Source organism: Talpa occidentalis, unplaced genomic scaffold, assembly GCF_014898055.3.
Source record: "Talpa occidentalis isolate TD23 unplaced genomic scaffold, MPIMG_talOcc4v2.1 talOcc4.6, whole genome shotgun sequence".
NCBI classification, from domain to species: Eukaryota; Metazoa; Chordata; class Mammalia; order Eulipotyphla; family Talpidae; genus Talpa; species Talpa occidentalis.
Window position 1 is genome coordinate 114546151 of NW_023604972.1, and position 16558 is coordinate 114562708.

Below are 16558 nucleotides of genomic sequence, written 5' to 3' on the forward strand. Positions count from 1 at the left end.
TCTCAAATACATTTGGGGGCGAAGATATTTTAATTATGTTTTTTAAAATTATCATTGTTTTCACCTTTTTCTTTGGTATATAATTTTCTGAACTATAACAGGTGAACAGACTTATGTAACCACAACCACAAACAAGACAGACAATAGTTCCACCATGCAAAAATCTCCCTAATGCTAATCCTTTACAGTCAAGTTCCCTTCCACTCATAAAACCTGGAACCAATGATGGGTTCTCCATCTATGTAGTTTTATTTTTCAATTATGTCATATCAGTGAAATAATACAGTACATAAGCTTTTGTGACTGGCTTATTTTCGAAGATTCATTCAAATTGCGTATTTCAATTGTCCATTGTTTTTACTGTGAATATTATTCCATTGTATGCAAGTATCATAGTTTGTTTGTCCATTCACCTACTAAAGAACAGTTAAGTTGTTGCCAGTTTTTGATTATTATAGATCAAACTGCTATGAGCATTTGTGCACAGACTTTAGTGTAAACACAAGTTTTTCTTTTTCTAGGATAAATACCCAGGAGTTAGAGCTCTGGATCATGTGGTAAGTGTATGTTTATCTTTTTAAGAAACTGTCAAATCTTTTCCACTTGCCTATAAAACTTAATGTTGTACCAGAGATTGATGAGAATTTCAACTGAAATGTTCCATAGTTTAAAATTAACCACTCTAATAGGTAGTGATATGATATGATAATTTTAATGTGCCATTCCTTATATTTCTTTTTTTATCCTCTTGGGTTTTTACTTTATTTTCACTTTAAGAAACTGCATTCTGTTGTGTAAAGGATAGAGGTTTTGGAATTAGATATACACATGTTTGAACCCTTGGGTTGTTTACTTTTTTACTTCGATAACTTTCACATGTATTTTGGGTTGAATTGTGACTTTCCACAATTTAATGTTAATGTACTAACCCCATACCTTACTTAGAATGTGGCCTTATTTGGAGGTGAGGTCTTTACAGACATAGTCAAGTTAAAATAAAGTAATCAAGGTGTGCCCTAATCCAGTATGACCAATGTCCTTGTACCAAGAGGAAATTGGGACAGATATCAACAAAGGGAAGACAATGTGAGGAACTAGGGAGAAGTTGGGAGGGAGGTCTGGAACAGATCTAGCCTCACAGTCCTCAGAAGGAAAAAGCTCTGCCTACACCTTGATTTTGAACATTGTATTTCCAAAACTGAACTTTTTGTTCCCTTTTTATAATAAATCCCCCCAGTTTGAAAATTTGTCACAGCAGCTCTAGAAAAGTATGGATGTGAAATTACCTGGAGTTTAGTAAAAATGAGGGCTATGGGCCTTCCCATGAACATTGATAATTGTGTATATATGGAATTGGTAGTAAGCTATAAAGCATCACTTACTTCCCTCAGGTTTGTATATTTAGGAAATGTAAAGGGTAGGAGTCAACACGTAAAGTCTCCTATATTACAAATTAGGAATCATGGCTAAAATCTTGACCATAATCCTAAAAATCCTTAATATTAATTCAAAGAAATTTAAATTATTTTAATATGATTATTTAGATATTTAATATGGTAAGCTTGACATACTTTGTTAGATACATTTTTAGTCTATTTTATAGTTTAATGTGCATGATTTGGTGGGAGGAAATGCTCACTCCAGCCTACTGCAACACAAGAGAATAAGGAAATGTAAACACATGTGCTCTGCTTGTTGCTTTATCTAATCATGCTTTTAGAAAAGAGATCAAGGCAAAACTAAGCAATGTAAATCAGTGGCAACATAATAGTTTTAACCTTTTATTTCCCCTTTTTTTACCATTGCTTCAATTCTTAGAAATTCAGAGTTTCTTTAAGAATGCAATGAAAATAGCCTCTTCCGAGAATATAAAATATTAAGACATCTATTTTCATTTTTATTCAAAAATTGTGCTAGACAGACATCTCCAAATTTCAAAATTGCTAAGTAGAAAAAAATTTCAAAAAGAGTCTAACAATTAGAGTGAAAAACAGGCTATTTTATCTTCCATACCTTTTATTACTCATCCTCTTTCCTTCAGTTGCTGTTTGAAAACCCAAATGTAATCCCCTTTTTATGGTAGATACTCGGTTTACAGAGGACTTTCAGATGCTATTAAAAGTCAGAGGTTAAAAAGAAGTCTTAAATCACTAGATACACAGCCCCAGATTAAGGAGTTGAACAAATGTACAAATGTTTACATGGTATTCCAGGTCTACTTGACCATACAACTTGTATCTCTCTCAGCTCCTGATCTTAAAAAGATAACTTTTCTCCATATTTTCCTCATATATATTAATAGTATTATACATTCATTCATGATTAATATATTTTAAATATTTCAAGGGGAGTAAATAAGTGTGAAAATCATGTGATCATTTCATCATACTCTTTGAAATAAATATTTAAGCATTTTTATTTTATATTTCAGAAACACCATTTTATTAACTTAAAATTTATCAGTGTCTATATGTCATTACTGCTAAGATGTAGTTTATATAGACAGTACATATGAAACTATTTTTTAAAATATAGGAAATATTTTAATGAAAATATATGGGTACCTGTAAAGAACAGAAGTCATGAGTTTTACATTTTGCAGTCTTGTATTTCTACCATTAAATTTAAAATTGTTGGGATGGCTCATTGCATTAGAACTTACTTCAACCTGTGATTTGCTCTCTTTTTGTTGCTGTTTCCTTTATTAACTTAAAATTTCCAAGCTGAGATAAATTCTCTTTTTTTAATCTGTGATCTCTGGGCCTCGCTGGTGGTACAAGGGGTTAAGACACAGCCTTTGCAGCATGAGTTTGGTCCCCAGCCAGGATCGTGGCACAGCAGACCTCTCCTGTCTCACCCACTGCTCCCCTCAGCAGTGTATCTCAGTCAGTCTGCCTGTTCTGCTCCCCACTCTGTGTCTGGTGGATCCTCTCACCTTCCCATCTCTGGCCTGTACCCCAGTTCTTGTGTGCATAAATAAATAAACCTTTTAAATATATATATATCATATATATATATATATGATCTCTACCTCTCTGGATGCTTCAGTTCTAACTTCAGCTTTCAAGGGTTAGTTTTTAAGCTTTTCTTTAATCCACTTTTTGTATGGTTTCTCTATTCCACATATAAGTGACATCATCTGGTGTTTGTCCTTCTCGTTCTGACTTATTTCACTTTAATAATCCCTTCCAGATTCATTCATGTTGCCATAAATACATGAATTTATCTATTTTGATCACTGAATAATATACCATTGTGTGTATACACCACATCTTCCTGAGCCACTCATCGATTGGGGGGCACTTAGGTTGTTTCCATGTCTTGGCTATTGAAAGTAATGCTGTAATGAACATGGGATTGTAGGTGTCCTTTTAAATTAGTGTTTTTGAATTCTTCAGGTAGATACCTAGAAGTGGAACTGTGGTATCACTCATGAGTCACCTTCTTCAGAAAGTCTTCCTGGATTATTGTATTTTAGATCAATCCCTCCTCCTGAATCCACAATTAGATGGTGTTACTACAGATTATCTGAATGAAATATCTTTGTCCTCACTGCATGGAATCTTTCAGTGTATGTATGATTTGTTAACAATGGGTCACCAGCTTTATATAGCTTTCTGATGCCATGTAAGAATGACATGGTAGCAAGCAAATCCTTTTTATCTGAGAATGTTGGTAAATATCTCTCTGAAAGGTCTTATTCAAGAAGAGATTAATGTGTTGAATGAGTGTAGTCTATGCACTCAGACCTTAGCTTGAATTTTTACTCTATTACCTCCTACCCACCTGACTTTGACAAATTTCTGTATTATTGAATCACAATTCTGTATCTTTTCTTTTAAGATTTATTTATTCATGCATAAAAGAACCGGGGTAGAGGCCAGATGTGTGGGAGGGTGAGAGGATTCACCAGAGACAGAGTGAGGAACAGAACAGGCAGACTGACAAAATACACTGCTGAGGGGAGCAGCAGGCGAGACAGGAGAGGTCTGCCACACCTTGTATCTCCCAGGTCAGCTGGGATTGAACCCACACTGCAGAGGCTGCAGACAGCTTTACAGTGCTGCACTCAACCTCCTGCACCAGCAGGGAGACCCACAATTCCATATCTTTTAAATGGAAATTATAGTATCTGTAAAGCTGAGATAATATAATTAAATAATTTAATGCATTTAGGAAAGTATTAAGTATTGATTAGAACCCAATAATTAAGAGTTCACATTACATAGAAAGGTCATATACAAGTGCTTCAGTAGGAGGTATAGCATTGCTTGTATCTGTCCCTCATCAACAAATCACTCCATGTGTGGAATTCAATGAACTTCCCACTTAGAGCCTTTGTATCACACCAGACATATGAGCAAATATATTGAGCCACTTTTTACCCCCAGGCTTTTTTCTCTTTAAGTTATAGACCTTTTTATTATTATTATTTTTTTATCCATACTCATATACACATTTTGTGATTTTACCCCATAATTCCTAATAGGACATAATTAGTATACTTGTAATAAAGTAATATGTATAAAACTCAGCTTTCTTGTATAGTAGATGGTATAGTCTACCGTTTTCTGAGTTATCACCAAAACATATGGAATGTTATTTAAGGCAGTGAAAAAAAAACAAACAGATGAAAGTTCAGGAATGTGTAGTACTTGGCAAGGATCTTCCAAATTATTAGTATTTACTGATATGTTTGGAGGAGGACAGGAGCTGGTTCTTTCTTCTTCACAGGTTATCCTCTAGTGCGTAGTAAGAACTCAATAAATATTTGTTGGAGAAGTTAACAATATTCTATATTCTCATGGTCCATAGGTACAATCCCATGTCCCACTCCCACACAGAAGTGCAAGAAACATTTTTTTTCTACATTACAAATTTGGGCTTACACCTGTCTTAGACATGTCTCAAAGAAGATACTGTTTGCTATAACTTAATCAATGTGGGAGAGAGGATGTTGACTATACCTGCTACCATCACTACCAAATATCACTAAAACTTAAAAAAATCAGTGTCTCTAGATCTCTCTCTCACAAATTTCTCTTCCACCACAGTTCGTCAGTGCTCTAGTCCTTTGTATGTCTGCCATCCTCATTCCTATTTTCTTTCCACACTTATATTTTCTCATTTCTATCCTCTGTTTCTCTCACATTCTGTGGTTCTCTCACATGCTCACCGCACACACAGACCCACTCCCTGTACTCAAATACTCTGCTGGAGCCACCTCTCACACATTCATGCTATTGCCCCCTACTTATCCACTCACTGAAGCTCTGGGTTGGCTTTTGTTTTGTTTATCTGCCAAAGATTATAATACTATAAGCTCACTGGTAAATAATGAGTTATTTTCTTACTATTTGTTTCCCCTCCCCTGTATTTTTTCCAAGCATTTAAGAACTGTTTGTCATCTCTTCTTTTTTTTTTTTTTCCTCTTCTTTTTATGTAGCCATTAAAAAAAAATCTTTCAAATTTGGAAAACACTAGGCAGTACGAATGAATTAGGGAATTTTTGCTATGTCTCCCTATTGTTCACTGCATTTGCAGATTATAGTCACAAAATGCAAAACAGCCACCTGAATTAAATATACTCATTAAAAAACTATTACAAAATGCCCTTTTTATCAAGTAATTTAAAATGATTCATCCTTATCAAAATGATTGAAACTTTGAGTGTGTCATCTTTTATCCTTTTACATACTTCTTTCCTCTACTACCCCAAATTTGTAGAGTTAAGATTAGACCCTAAATGTATTTAGCATCCTCAAATGCAAGTCATTTAGTTCCAGTGTGAAGCCCATTTCCATCCATCACTCTTGCGTACTAGACTTGTAAAAAGGTATTATTCCATTGAAATGCTGACTGTTTTTTGGGGCCCAGGGATCTGCATTCTTCAAAAGCTTTCCAGCCTAGTTCTTGAATCACTTCCAAGGCCTCAGCATGTATCTCACTCAAAAAAGACAGTAAGAACTTAATAACATACTTGTGGAGATGTTGGGAAGAGCATTCTTGTTCTCCCAGATAACTGAGCACAAGCTCAGAGGTAATATTACCTGTTCCTAAATGAACTAGAATAATTTCTTTAATATCTTACTTGAAGCAGAAGCAGCACCTCTTGATTGTGTTTAAATGTGCACTAATATTCTAACTAGGAAAGTGGTTCGTGAAGTTTTATGAGGTAAATCCAGCTATGTAATTTTGTAGCCAAATGGAAAAATTGCCTATTTTTAATATGAAATAAATGTTTTCTATTATGAAAACATTTGATTGAAATGATTGTTTGGCTCAACTATGAAGGAGAGTGAATAGTTTGAATAAGACTGAATAATCCTGTATTTATATTTTAACTTCTTAAAATATATAATTATACAATATATTTTATCCTATGTTCCTAAATTGTTTAAGGAGGATGATTTTTTTAAATGATATAAAACAAGCAAACAAATGAACTATATAAAACAAAAACAGACTTTTGGACTTTAAGACTGATTAGTGGTTAGTTGAGGGGAGGGGAAAGGCAATGGGTATCGGGCAAAGCAGACAATTGTAGGATGAAGGATTATACTGAACTTTTAGAGGTTAACTTAATGCAGTCTAAACACATGTTGATTTTTTAATGATACACACTTGAACTTTTATAATGTGAAGTGATGTTACTTTAATGAAAATATAAAAACTTGGAAAAAATAAATAAAAGGTTAAAATTTTCTTTATAAAAGCAAAGTTCTTCCTTTGCAGTTGAAAGCAGGCTGTGTCCACTTCTCATGTTTATCAAAGGTGACTGAGCAGCACTCAAACTCCTTTTGTTTCCTTTTTCCTTTATTACTCTGTGTTAGACATGTCAGCTTCTGGGATGATTAATCATCTTAGCCTATTAGAGTCAGGATGGATTTGGAAGTGTAGGATGGAATGGGTGATAAGAGGACCGACACATGGGAAGTAAAAACAATTTCCTGGCATAATAAAATTAAAAATAACCTACCCGCAAGGCCAGACAGGTGTATGTGGGTTTCTAAATAATGTTACTTTACAAACAGCACATTAGACATGAAATAGATCTTATATAAACATTGAACGATTAATATAAACTGAAAATAAACATTAGATTGTTTTAAGAATGCTATAAATATTTACCTATATAAAATTCTACATAGATAATTCTCAATATAGAATTTTATATATTATGTTTGTATACCGTTTTTTTCCCTACTAACCCAAAATGTGAAAGTTAAGATCAGAAAATCAGGCATATAATGCTATATGATATAATAAAATACAATATATATTTGATACTCTTGGCTGACAAGATACTATAATCATCACAGGAAAAAAAAATGGACTGTCTTTTTATAATGCAAAAAATGATTTGAAAATGGAGTTAAATATTAGAACAAATTTATTCCAAATTGCACTTGAACTGCAGTTACTAAATACAAATCCTTGGGTGTCAGTGACATATATCCTCAGGGAAGTCCCGTAATTAGATAATTAAGGCTTTACATCATCCTCAGGTGGGTATCATATTCAGAAAAGACCCTTGATTGTTGTCTAATGTTTCTGGAGCAGAATCATAAAAATCTTAGTTCCTTTCAGAATGGGGGAAAAAAAGAGCCTCCGGTCTTAGAGGTTAATAAAAGTGGGAGAATTTACTGCTGTAAAGCAGTCATAGAGATGGGTCTGAAAGATGAAGGTGAGTCTTGGACTTAAAAACATTTAAAATTCAAAATGAAACCCACTCTAAATCCATACCAAATATAACGTTCGGACCACTAGTTCATCATTTAGTCCCCTGACTTCATTTGTCTTCTAACTCCTTCTAAAATAATTGTATTTCATATAAACAAACTTTACCCATATTAAGTGCACCATTTGATGAGTGCTCCTGAACTTGTACCATTGGGAGCCACTGCCACTGTGGAAATATAGAACATCTTACTTCAAAAAGTTCTCCTAACTTGTTTTTATTTTATAAGTACGCTAACTAAAATATAGAAAATTTAACTGTTCTTAGGATTCAGCACAACTTTCTTGCAGAGTCTATCTTAAAATTCATGTAACTTAATTCACAAAGTTTTCATTGAAGGTCTGCTGTGCTCCAGTCACCAGGGATAAAATAAAAGACAGGGTGGGTGAGGAGGGGCAGGATAAGAGGGAGCGTTATCGCTACAGTTAAGGAAAAGCAGAAAAGCAAGAGCATTTGACCAGTTAAAACATAATGCAAAGGAAGGTATCAAAACAGGAAATGCTTCCTTCTTAGGAAATGACTCTTGAGTTTATATTTGACTCACAAATTAGTGAAAAAACACTTTGAGGATGATTTTATTCACTCATATATTTATTCATTCTTTCAAGTAACATTTAAATGAGATTCAGTTTGTGTCAGGTACTGTGATAAGATCTGCAGATTTGAGTGTGAACCAGAACAAGCATTTCTGTTATGGCTAGCAATCAGCAGGGATTGGTGGATTTAAAAATTCCCAGAGCCTATACTGTTCAAAAATACAAGGAAATAAAACATAGAATAAGGGGAGTTATGCTTTGATCGTAGAAGAAAACTGCTTAGAGTAGGTAGCATTAAAGTTGTAAGATTTATGATGAAAAAGACTTAATAGAACCAAAAAATTACAAAAAGACAGTAAAGATCTGAAATGGATAGGAAGATGTAGCTGAAGAAAGCCAGCGTGGTTGGTGTACAATTATCACTAAGAGCGCAGAACAAAACAAAAGTAGAGTGAAAAATGGCATTCTCTTCATTCAGAATCTTGTTTTGTGCTTGTCAAACCAGCATCAATCTGACTCAGTAGGTCTGTGATGATGGGGTCCTAGAATATGCATTTCTGATAAAGCCTCAGATACTGTGATACTGTGATATTGCCGCCCTCTTCATACATTAGCCCCTTGTCAGCCACCTTAAGCATTTGCAAATAGAAGCTACTAAAAGAGTTCTAAACATGATCACATTTATGACTTAAGATTTTATGAACCCAAATGATGACATTTAGGTAAACCTAAATAAAAGCAATTATTGATTCATTGTAGAGTGTTTAGCCTTAGATTTTTTGTGATGTATAGAAGAGTTTTCATTTTTTTATTGGTTGTGACAATTTGAATTTTATAAAAGTAACCAAGTAAATAGTGATTTATATCCTGGGAACAAATGTAAAACTAGCAGCTATATGCTTTTAATTAAGTACAATATGCATTCAGAACTATTTTAAAATTAAGGTCATCAAAAATAACTGTGTCAATGAATATGGTTAAGAGAAAGCAATGGCTGAGAATTTTGATAAGGTTGTTCGAATTTTCTGATATAAAGTATGGTCAATATTCTTAACATGCAAAGAAATATAACAAATGAATAAAAGTAGAAAGATAGAAACCTGAGAGCAGGAAATAAAAGGATTTGAATGGATAATAGAAAAGAAAAGGCACTATTAAGTTTGTGATTAACTAATTATTAAATAGATACCAGAGTAATTATACATTATCCCATTTAATCAACATTATGAAAATTAAAATTATTTTTAAACTATTTTTTATTTATTTATGCATACAAGAACTGGCATATAGGCCAAAGGTGTGGGAGGTGAGAGGATTCACCAGAGACAGAGTGGGGAGCAGAATAGGTGGATCTACTGAAATACACTGCTGAGGGGAGCAGCGAGTGAGCCAGGAAATGTCTGCTGTGCCATATGTGGGTTAGCTCCCTGGCTGGATGGAACTCATGCTGCAGTGGCTGGTAATAGCTTAATAGCACTGAGATTTAACCCCTGCAGCCAACAGGGAGGTCCTGAAAATTAAAATTTTTGATAATAACTAGCATTGTGGATAGTAAGAGAGACAGATATTCTTCTACACGGTTCATGATATTCTAATGCAGTCACTTGGGGGAGGGGATTTTGACAGTATCTACCAAATTATAAATGTGTTCATTGCTTGATCAAGCAATTTACAAGTAGGAAATTGTTTTATAACACTAATTCACTGCAGCAAATAAAGAATCATACTCAAGTTAGTGTATTAATATAACAACAATATAATGAAGCTAATACAAATGCCCATCAATAAGAAATTAGTTAACTAAGAATAGCATATATTTTCAATACTATGCACTTTTAAAGTTATAAAAAACAGTATGCTGACACAAAGTAATATCAATAGCTACCATTACTGAACACATAAAATAGGTTAAAAATATTGCAACTCTTAGGATAATAACTATTACCATTCCATTTAAATATTGTGAAATGTTAAGTATACATAACTCACACTCAGAAAAGCTTCTATGTTTAAAAATGGAAAATTAAACAAAAACTAAGATTTTTTTAATATCTAATGAGATTATATGCCAAGTGGAGTTAATTCCTTATAGGAATTAACATTTGCTTTGCCTTTAAAGCCATTTTTTTAATCTGAATCTTTATAGGTTTCCTAAAATTATCAGGACATGATTGATCTATTTTAGTTGTCATAATGATATGAATTGACTGCCATGGCTGAATTGCATTTGCAGTAGTCTGCACCGTTGTTAAGATTCTAAGATGGACTGTAAAGACAGCCAGGGGTCATTCAGTCTACCCATGCAGACACAGCTACACTACCTTATATCATGGCAACAGGAAAAAATTGCAATGTCTACTGCCCCATTTAAGTTGTTATAACTAATTTTCTAATTGATGAATGACACAAAATCAAGATTATGTTTACTAAATTAGATGTTACTTAGAAAATAAACTATTACAGAACAAATAAGATAATGAAGCTAAAAAAAAAACAGCAACTGGCTTGACATGAAGTCTTTGGTTCTATTTTTTTCTTTAAAGCCATTTCTATGAGAACTTTATATGGGAAAAAAAACTGATATTTATTGAATAGTGACACCTCATATGCTCCCATCTACATTTATTAAATAATTTCATTCTTTACAAGTCTATGTAGTAGAAATTATTTCCCTTACATCCTCTACCAAAGCTTAGCATCTCATGGGGAATGTTCAAAGATTAATAAGACTTAGTGGTGATATATAAATAAAGATCCATTGACTGCCTATAAAAATTTATTGTGTATGTTTCCCTGCTGATTTGTTACTATCTTCATTTTTATCCAATTCAGTTTAACTCATGCTTTCTTTAAAATATGGATTCTATTTCAAAAATATATTAAAGTATTTACTCTTCATAATTTAATGGGCTAATTCCTGATTTTCTAATTAATAGTATTTAATGGTCAAATTAATTTATTTGGATATAATTTTTAGATAGCAAACTTTAGTGTCTGATTTTAAGTTACTATTAAAATCAGTATTCCTATTGTCATAAATATTCATTAAATTTATTTCATTAATTTTTACATATAAAATATGTAAGTTTGGTGCTAATGTGTTGCCTTATGTAGTTGTAAAGTCAGAAACCCATACAAAAAGTGTGACTTTTGAAATAAGAGCATGTATGTGCTTTTTCTAGCAATTTAACTATAAATATGAGATTCTTTTTTGCAAAAAATTATGAATCTGATTGTAGGTATTCTACTGTATACTCTTAGTGTACAAGTTTAAATTTGAGTTTATTTATAACTATGTGTTCCCATTAAAATTTACTTTTAAAATTTTAGTTTAACTTTTAATATTTAAATAGATATTTGAATTGGTGAATTGATTAATGTAATTTTAACTCCTCTAATAAGCTAATGATTTTTAAGATTTTTTCCCTAGATTTAGATATAAACAAATCCTGTAAAATGAAAATATTTCATTTGATCAAATATACTATTTGTGTTTGTTGTAGTCTTTTATTATTATTGGTGATATATCTGTTTACAAAACAGCATCTCCAAAGAGGGAAGTTCTTTGTTCTGGTGGAGAGTAGGCCCACTTACTGGCAGCGTCAGTACCTTCCTGCCCTATTATTGACCTCGACTTTGACCTGGATAGACCACCCTCACAGGAATGGAGGGTAATAAAGCCCTCTAGCTGACTCTAGCCTGCGTTTAAGTTAAGCAGATATAATCAATCACCTAAAATTAAAGTGTTGTGGTTTTGTGATGTGGACATTTACTGGGGACTGAGCTGAGATCACCAAACACCATTCATTTAAGTTTTCAGTGCTGTCTCAGAGTGGGTTCAAGTGTATTTTAACTAGTACTTCAGGAATCATTTGCCATATTCAAAGTACAGTGATATGATCTTATGAACCAAAAAAAAAAAAAAAAAAAAGAGAGAGAGAGAGAGAGAAAGAGAAAGAGACAGAGAGAGGAAGATTCAAAAAAATATGGACAATATTGTAAACAAGGAGTTAAACAACAACCAGGGCAGGAAAAAAAGTCCCTAAAAACTCTTTCAGGAAACATTACCACTTCTTACTTGATAAGTTGTATGTGTTTATTAGCCAAATATTTTGCTTTCTATACTTGAATTTGGAATATTAGACAAATAGGCATGCTGTATGTTTGAATCTGCTTATCAAAATTTATTTCCAAAATTCTTGTCTCTCTCTCACCTCTCAGTTCATCTTTCCCAAAGGATTTTAGTGCTTCTGAGGATCAAGATGCTCCTGGACTTTTTTAAGTGACCCTGTCTCCTAAATTCCAACCCCATTCTGACCTTTCCTTTTTTAACTTTACCCCTGAAATCCACACACTTTTTTAACAGGAAATAAAAAAAAAAAGAAGAAGAAAAAGAACTCTTAAACAGGCAAAGTAAAGCTACATACATAACATTTTAATCCACCCAGTAAGAAGCAGGATTGTTTCTTGTGTGTAGAGGTTGGGGACATCCTGTGAGATAATTTCACTGGTGAATGTAGGGTCAGCCTTGGAGCAAAGCGCCAAACCCTTAGCTTGTTTCTCTCCAACAGTAGAAAATATTTAGCTGGAGCTCATGTGTTAAGATATTTTAGAGACTATTGTGTTTTCATGGTTTCTGGGTCTGCATGTCCTTTTATCTTAACTAGATGGTAAATACCTCTAGAGATTATATCTTCGATATCTTGGAACAATTCCCACAAAAATCTATCTTAGCAGTATGTAGTGTGTAGCCACTTGATATATGTGAATACATTTGATGAGATTTATTTATGTTCAATGACTACTCTTAAAACAGTTGTAGTTAAACAATATCTGTGTTCTTAACTATGTATCTGGAGGCACCTCAAAACTCTGTGGTATGGTGGACTCTATTCCGTCTTGAAGAGATTAAATAAGTTCTGGGTGTTGGTGAGAGAAAATCAGAATAACTTTCTCTAGATAACCCACTTCAAAGTTGTGTTACTAGACAATAAGAATTCTGACTCAGTAAAATCATAAACTAAACCAGCAGAAGTAAGTTACAATTAAATCAAAAATTGTGAGCCTCATCAAATTCCTCCGTGTGTTACTTCTCTGACAAAACTTTCAGCATGTGGTTCTTCCTAGTATCACTTTGGTGGACTTTATTGGGAAGCTTTCCTTCTGAGCCTGGGCATTCATCTCAATGAACTGTTCATGAAGTCTCTGATATAAGTATGGCTAGCAACAGTCATTTCAAAACCCTGAAACGTGCCTTTACATGTCACCTCAGAGTATCCAGTTAAGATGTAACATTCATTATGCTTCCAGTGGAACTATAGCATCTTTTTTTTTAAATATATTAAGTCTTTTATTTTTTATTAATATTTTATTTTATATAATTCTTACATCATTTTTCATTTTTGCACAATGTATGCATTATCATTTGGTTATATTTCCCATACAGTTGCACCCTCCCTTATTTTGACCCTAGTCCTTCCTCTCCCCCCACCTCTCCCCCCCACCGCAGCCCCCACCTCCCGTCCACCCCCCCCCCCGTGTGTCTCTGGTTTATAGTTGCTTGTTGATTTTGATTTTTGCTTTGTATTAATTAGTCTTTTTTCCTGGCTCTTATTTAGTTTTTCTAAATTCCTGCTATGAGTGTAGCATCTTAATTGATCTTCTTCTCAGTATTTATAATTCCATTTCTAAACTCTAACCCCACCCCCAAGGAGGGGCTAAACAAACCCACACACACAAACATACAAAGAAATTATTTCATTTACATAGATATGCTGATTGGTTCCTGCTTCCTAGTAATTAATTAAAATGAAGAGGTTATCAGTTTGATTAAATTATTTAATGAAGGGTGTTTTATTTGTTTGGTTTTTTCTTTGTTTCTAGCAAACAGATATTTCCCAGAGTCAGTTTCTTATTCTATGTGTTTCTTCTCTCCATACTAACACAGAATAGAACATTTTTTTTAAATCTTTTAAAAATGAGGCAAAAGGGAATTTTGTCCTCAGAGACAGTAGTGATCATTTTTCTCAGGTTTGGCATATTAAAAGAAAAAAATTCTCTAGATATTCATGGAAATACTTAACACTCATCAGTAAATCCATTTTATATTATAGTATCATTTCTTTAGTTTTGCTCTTATTTATTCTAAAATAATATTTGGACTTCAGAATGTATTTCATGGTAATATTTAATAAAGTAGAAAAGTTTAATAAAATCAGAAAATTTTAACTAGCCACCTGGTTTGGGCATGTCATAAATAATTCTGGGCCTCAATAATATCATATTTAAAATATCAATATTTTAGGGGGAAAGTTATAAGTAATAGCAAAAGTCCTTTGCACATTTCTCATTTCCTTGGTTCAGATGAGATTAATAAAAGGACCATGTGGGTAAAAACAAAGTAGCCTTCTGTAATTTCAGTTTTGGTTTTGGCTGCTTTATCATATCATAATGTCAATTTCCACTTGATTTATATGAGTTAGACTGGAAATAAGACTTTGAAGTGTGCAATCCTTTCTTTCAATGTCAACATTTGCATTGATTAAATGACTACACCTATCTATTAAATATGATGATTTTTTTTCTTCCACACATTTCTATTTAGGGTTATTTTTATTTCTCTTTTAGTTTTTTTTATGTTTAAATTGTAAGTGTTGCTTTCAAGAGCATATTTAGTTAAGTCGGTGTCATTTCTGGAGTGCAGTATAATATAAACTTTCCTTCACCTATTTAATAGAAATAACTTCTTTTATTAAAGTCACTCAGCAGTTTTCATTCTCTCCTTCTCTCTCTCTCTCTCTCTCTCTCTCTCTCTCTCTCTCTCTCTCTCTCTCTCTCTGTCTCTCTCTCACACACACAAGTACATATACATACATTACAGGAATACTATATATTTCTTGCACACTGTAGACTAAGACTGTTTCTGGAAATTATAAAATGTTATAAAATACCATCTACTGGATACCATTAGAATTTTTTTAGTTACAGCTACTGAAATGTTCTCCAGTCATTTTCTAGTGTTCTCTAGAAGGTAAAGTCAGTCTCATTTGAGAATCTCAAGATAGAATACATATATGAAAATTCAACAAACAATCATTTAGTCTTTATAATGTTCACATTCAACACTATGTTTTGGAAGATGCTAAATGAGTAAGAATAGGATCTTTATTGTAACTTAATATGTAAATCAGTTTTTATTAGCTTTCTTCTGCTTCTTTCCTATTTATTTCTTAATATATCTATATCCTTAAGATATGCCTATGAAAATCATGTGTATCTATGTACATACACATGAAAATGATGAGACAGGTTTATATCATAATGGAAACCATGAAATCAGTAGTAGTAACACTTAATCATTTCCGTTTGTTTGATTAATGAAATATAGTAATAAGATGGTATCATTACTATGTAATCATTGAGATTGACTAGTATCATTGAGATTGCACATCAGAGTTCAAATACTAAGGCTAAGACTAACCAGGAATTCTATTTAGTAGTATAGAAAAAAAAAATCAAAGAGTGAGCACTGTCTATAGGTGAAGCAGTAATGAAATCTTCTGCTAAGAATACACTTGGATATAATATAGTAACAGATGTTATACTTACTTTCCTGGCATAAACAACCATAAAATAAATGAGGTCAAAATTGAAGAGGTTACTTTTTTTCAGACATTGAAAAGCAGGCATCTTAGGACTGGGGTGCCTGATACAAGAGAAATACAGGACATAAGCTTCATGTTAGCTTCAACTTTCTTCCTAGAGATACTTTGTTAAATGCAGTGCAGGGAGATGGAGCTTAATTGAGACTCACATAATTGAGGAGTCAGATATTAAGCTTGATGCTTAAGAAGCAGACAAAATTTGTAGGGCAAGGGAAGAATCTGTACACAGAAGAGATTCAGAAATTGAGGATAAAGGTTGGTGCACTGACCTAAGATGAAGGTTGTTTTGAACATGTACAAAGGGAGACTGAAAAATGAAGATACCAGAGGTCATATTGGGCTGAGAGACATTTGATATCTTGATAGAGTATGGAAACCTCCCCAAGTACCTCAAGCATTCATTTGAGACCACAGAAAAGCCACCCCTTTTGCAATACTGCTAACCTTTGTAGGAATGACTGCAAATAATTCAATAAGGGTCTTCAAGTGTTTTTAAAATTTCAATTTTTGTATTGGTCTAACTACAGCTTTATTATAACTTTTAAAATCTGCCACTTGGATTAAATTTTGTAAACTTGAAATGAAGCTCTTCACTATTGAAATAATTTTCATTTTTC

At 33.0% G+C, this 16558-nt stretch overlaps 1 long non-coding RNA gene across 1 annotated transcript in view; it reads left to right on the plus strand.

The window, feature by feature from the left end:
- The window catches only part of LOC129144710 (uncharacterized), a 161346-nt gene that overhangs the window by 99731 nt on the left and 45057 nt on the right, over positions 1–16558 (plus strand). Inside the window, exon 3 of the long non-coding RNA XR_008549162.1 lies at positions 522–557. This is a non-coding gene — a long non-coding RNA (uncharacterized LOC129144710). The remainder of the gene's footprint in view (positions 1–521; positions 558–16558) is intronic.